Raw genomic sequence first — 6,000 nt, forward strand, 5'->3', positions numbered from 1 at the left:
GTTAAATTTTCATCGAAGTAATGTAGATCGTTACATTAGAGATTATTTTAGGATGAATATCGTTACGTGTTGTTTTCCAGTGCCAAATTTAGTACATTTTTTGACTAATGGAATTAGTAATTTTCTATGGATCTCTGTTAGCTCAATTTTCCTAATTTAATTAGTAGAATCTCACCAATAATCAGTGAAAGTTGACTAATTTGTATTTAAAGAGCACCGATACATGAAGTAATTATTGACTGTAACATTGAAATTTGTTCCCTTATGACGAGGATGCATAAGTGTGCCTTGCACTACAATTAAAATCTAAAAAAATATTTAATTTTATTTATCTTAAACATCGTAACGCCGAAAAACTCTACTGCCCATCCTCATGCATGATAGAACTCTGCTGCACAGCGTTATGTGCGATGTAATTTTATTGCATATAATTATATGCAATATAATTCTACTGTACAACAGTATGTGCGTATACTTACAGTGCACCGGAGCCTGTATGTTAATACTTAAGCGCGCAGCATTGAATGTGACATAACTATACTGATCAGCAGTATGTCTGACATTACTCTAGAGAACAGAAAATCGTGTTCATTTTAATATAATCACTGCTCAGAAGTTTGAGTGATATTACTCTGGTTCAGGATAGACATTACAGATCTGACATGTTTTCTTCCAATAACTACGAGATTAACCTAAAGATTTCAGATTTACCTTTACTTTTTTCGTTTTCATTAGAAAATAAAGAATTTTTAGAAATTTACATTTTTTTAATAATATATGCTTTGCAGCAAATCCAAATGATCCAGTTTATAGTGCGAGACTAGTTCTATTCACTTCAATACGTCCTCTGATGATTGCTGCAATGTTTTTATAATTGATGCCAATATTCACTCGAGAATAGACGATGTAATGAGTGAAGGTTTTTCTCCGGGTATGACTCTCTGCAAATTCATTAACCTATTCTTGAAACAAAAAAATAGTTTTTTTATAAGTTTGTTATAAGTATTGTTATAAGTTTGTTAATTCAGGGACTTTTTGAATAAGAGATTTTTTTCGGCAAAATAATAGGTTTTCTCAAGGCCCTCAAAATAGGCGTTTGTTTTGGTGATGACCTCTTTATTCGACCCAAATTTCTTACCACCCAGCCATTTCTTCAGGTTTGGAAACAGGAAATAGTCGCAGGGTGTTAAATCTGGAAAATATGCTGAATGAGGTAGCAGTTCGTAGCCCAATTTATGGATTTTTGCCACCGCAACTGCACACGTGTGCACCCGTGCATTGTCCTGATGGAACAGCACTTTTTTCTTCGACAAATGCGGTCGTTTTCTCTTCAAATCAGTATCGAATCTGTCCAAAAGCTCTGAATAATGCTGACAGTTGATTGTTTTACCCTTCTGAAGGTAATCGATGTGAATGATACCGCGTGCATCTCAAAAAACCGTGGCCATGACCTTGTTGGCTGAAAGACCCACCTTCGTCTTCTTTGGTGCACGTTAACCCGAAGAAACCCATTGTTTCGATTGTTCCTTGGTCTCTCGTGTGTTGTGATGGATCCACGTTTCGTCCACGGTTACGAAAGCGCAAAAACTCGTTCAGATTGCGGTTGAACATCGTCAAACACTCCTTTGAAGTGGTCACGCGGTTGCGCTTATGGTTACGCACTTTCACTCTCCTATCGTCCAATATCATCTCATGGATTTTATCGACAATTTCTGTCGCAATGACCTCTTTTGGGCGACCTAAACGTTCAGCGTCACTTGTGCTGGTACGACCACAACCGAACTCAGTAAACCACTTCTTAACCATTGAAATTGATGGTGCAGAGTTCCCATAGTATTTATCAAGCCTTTCCTTCGTTTCAGTAATGGCGTTTTGACGTAAAAAATAATGCTTAATCAGGACACGAAATTCACTCTCAAACACAAACTAAATGACCCAGCTTGCTCAAGATTTAACAAGAATCTATTCATAAATGGCGTTGATGAAATAGAATGCTTATTTGCCGAAAAAAATCTCTTCTTCAAAAAGTCACTGACTTATCAAACAGCCCTCGTATTGTACAGAGTGCAGAGACTGCCACGGTGAAGAATATGTTTGCAAAAAAATAAAATATTTCTGAAATAATACCACCTCTATTTGCAATTCAGAAATCAATTGAAAAAAATGCAATCCCAGCTTATTTTTCCTCGTGTCTAGTCTGCAAATAAAAATTAGCTTTACACTGGGCTAGTTTCAGACCAAACCACACTTTTTATGGGCGACAGTATGGGACCCACAATTTAAATCAATTTTCTTTTCTCGCAGCACTCTAGACGTAGCGTCTGATTTGCTGAGAGGTCGCGTGCAGGAATTTTACCAAACAAATCAAGACAACAACTTCGTCTTGGAAAATGCTACAAAATCAGAGGGAGCCGTTGACAGCCATTCCATGACTTCTTAATAAAGCAGTTATACAAAAATTGTGGCAACAGCATATATAAAAGCAGTTCTGCTAAAGCATAAAACAGACAAATAAATCAAATTGTACTTCAGGACCAGCGATCCCAGGACATTTTGGAATGCGAGAAAGGAACACTTTCCACGATTAAGTTTCATTGCTGCTAGATATCTAACTTTACCACCAATCATAGATAGTAAGGAAGTATTATTTTCAAATGACGATTTTAAATATGACACTAAAGAAAATAGTTTTCTTAAAACTCAATTTGTTTCAGATAAAATGCCAATTTTTTGTTGTTTTTGCAATTATCAATCTCGTCAATTCACTTTTTTGGGAGTTAAGGAGTAGTGAAAAATATTCAAAGAAGCATTTTTTTATCCTAAGCGTATAAACCTTTTTAGATTAGGAAAACATACACTGCGAAGACCAGTGAGACTTACAAAAAATATATTCATCTTAAACACAAATACGAAAAACAAACTGACATTTTATCAATTTTGTTTGAAGTTAAGTTTTCAACTCAAATTTTCATTTTTTAAGATCCTCAGACCAAGAAAACTGGCAACCTTAAACATTTTTTTTTAATTTTGCTCTCAATCGTGATGAAAGACTATGATTAATGAACAAAAATTAATTCGTATTTCAAGTCAGAATTTTTTGAACTTTTCTTTTGTCTTTCTAAACTGCATACCGTTTATTGTTTTCAAATTAAAATAGGTTTATCCGTTTACAAAATGAATGTTATTTTTTCTTTAGTTTTTCTCTCCCTCCATTACTAAAAAAAAAGAAAGAATAATAAAGAATAATAAGGACTGCGCCTATCAAATTGTGAAAAATGAAATCTTCTATTTAACCAGATGTAAGCAATTCCTTTATTCTAATACTTTAAAAATGTTCTTTGTGTGTTTGTTATTTTGTAAAAAGCATTATAAATTTTCAACTTTTACGTCTGTAGACTAACGTAGGCATCTATATAAAATCATAAGAGCTTACTTCAAATGCAATGTAAAACCATTGTATAAAAAATAGCGCTGAAAAAATTATGATATTATTTAGTAAAAACTAAAAAAAATCTTTAAATGCAGTTAGCTTGATTTTAACAAATTCTCAATACAAAATGTATTTTCTGTGAATCAAATAGAATTTGTGGCTGATTTCAAACATAATAAATTTTGTTTGAATAAAATAAAGATTTTTATCGGGGATTCCGAAAATTTTGTTTTTCACTATTCAATATTTAGATATTTGAAAGTATTTACACAGGTTTATAAGATTAGTGTTAACAATTATGCAATATATATATACTGAATTTTTCTTTCTACACTGAGTTCACGTTCTATAAAGAAGGAACTAGGGATTATTATTGTAAATGTAACTGAAAGTGGCCTATGTTTTTATATTACATTAAATTTCAGTATATTATCGTCTTACTTATTTAAAGATAGAACAAGCGTAAAAATGGTTGAAAAATATATGTGTTAATGATTGTGTATAATGTCGCTTGACGGTGTTATCGATGTACCCGTGCAGAAATCGCCTGATTTCAAACGTAATACTGATCTGGCCCCGATCGGATTTTCCGATCTGGCCCTGATCGGTAGAACTCTGGTTCCGACCCGGCCAGACCGATTTCCTACTGAAACGCCATCTCCATGCGCTCGCAGAACTAGTTCTGCTTGATTTTATCTGGTAGTGCAGTGAAATTTGGATACGTACTACTCGTTTATAATATTCTAGCAATGATTGAAAATGCATAAGGCGAGTAAGTCACGTGTTCGAAGGCACCAAACACCAGTCAGTAGACGTCGAAACATGTGCGAGAAAGATGAGAGTAAGTAATTACACTCTGCGGGCTCATTGAAACCTAACCTCAAATAAATTAATAATTAATTTAATTGTTTCAGGTAAAAATAGTATATTTACTATCAGATGAGTCAAATATTATTATATGATGAAATTGATTAAGCTCTTTTGTTTTTAATTATTATTAAAGAACTCAAGGTATTTCGATTTAATGTAGAGTTAGAATTATCAAATCTATTGACAAGAAATAAATTGCAGTATACACAAAATTGTAATGCTTTTAAATTATAAGAGTAAAATGTGTGATACAATCGATTATGTTATTGATTTGGAAGCATTTGAAAATGTTATTTTTCAGGGAATCTGTTTGCGAAAAAACTTTGTCTAATTTGTTGAAAAGTTTTATAGACAACATTTTTTTAAAGAAATTAAAATTGTTTCTTAAAATATTTCTGGTTATCATCCATTTTTTTCATAAAAAACAAACTTTTTTCTCGAAACTGATACCATCCACAATAATTTTACGTTTTTCAAAAGTATAATTAAATTTCGTATTTTGAAACCTTTTATTTTCGTACCTGTAGTATGTTAATTTTAACTTATAATAACTTAATTGGAAATTCAAAATATTAAGGTGGCCTTCGAAAGGAGAGGACTATTCGATAGTTGCGAGTTGACTTATATTAATTCTCGATTTGTAAAATTCATGAATGGATTATAATGGGACACATCGTGTACCGATCGGGTTTTCCAATCGGATGTCCCAACCTGGCCCCGATCTGGGAGTGTGTTTCATGCGCGGCCTAGCCCCGACCAGGATTCCCGATCGGGACCCGACGTGGACTGGTCTGTCCCCGATCGGGGCCAGACCGTGATTTCTGGACGGGTAAACGCAATAATAAAATGTAATCCTTTAATCATTTGTATTTGAAAAGGTGCAACGAGTTCTGTGTTCTTTGAATTATAAAACGAAATACAACATTTATTGCATTTGTTATTAGCGATGTAGTATTTTGTCTTATTAATTTACAGTATCTTCAGACTTCAGTGTCAGGGAAGTTATTATATAAATTATTGTAAATTGCTTCTTAAAATAAATGTTACACATATCAGTTTTTATTAATGTATCGCAATTGGTTAAAAATTTACAAACAAATTCAATGCAAAGTTAGCAAGTACGTTCCTATAAATTAAAATTATTTAGATTCAATAAAACTTTTCACAGCCGAAAGGAATTAATAACCTAGGGATGTTATAAAATTGTTTTTTGTTACAGTTTTAATTGGTTATACAAAATTTCCCAATATGCGACCAGTTGTGGTATTCTTTTTATCTATATTTATAGGTTTTATTCTTTTACTGCAATGAAGGGCACAAGCCTTGCTTGCTTTTCGAAATTGGGTACAATTTTTGTTTGAATACACTGGTCTCAATTGAACTAGAACTTAAATTTATAACTTTGTTTAATTGAAACAAATATATGGTTCCAATTTTTTAGTAAGATTTGGCCTAAATCCATCAAATTCTGTGTTAAATTAAAAAAATTATTTATATGATACCTCTGATGTTGGGTTTATTCATTAAAAATATTTCTTTTCAATTAAAAATCAAAATTTGTTTAAATTAAATACAATGCATTGAAACAAAATGTTTTTCCAGGTGTATACATATGAAACCGGTATTGCCATCTAGCGGCTAGTAGGCACACTTGTAGGCACTGTCGGAACTTACCATTTGTGCTAATTGGCGTATTGTCA

Source organism: Belonocnema kinseyi, chromosome 2, assembly GCF_010883055.1.
Source record: "Belonocnema kinseyi isolate 2016_QV_RU_SX_M_011 chromosome 2, B_treatae_v1, whole genome shotgun sequence".
Taxonomy (NCBI): domain Eukaryota; kingdom Metazoa; phylum Arthropoda; class Insecta; order Hymenoptera; family Cynipidae; genus Belonocnema; species Belonocnema kinseyi.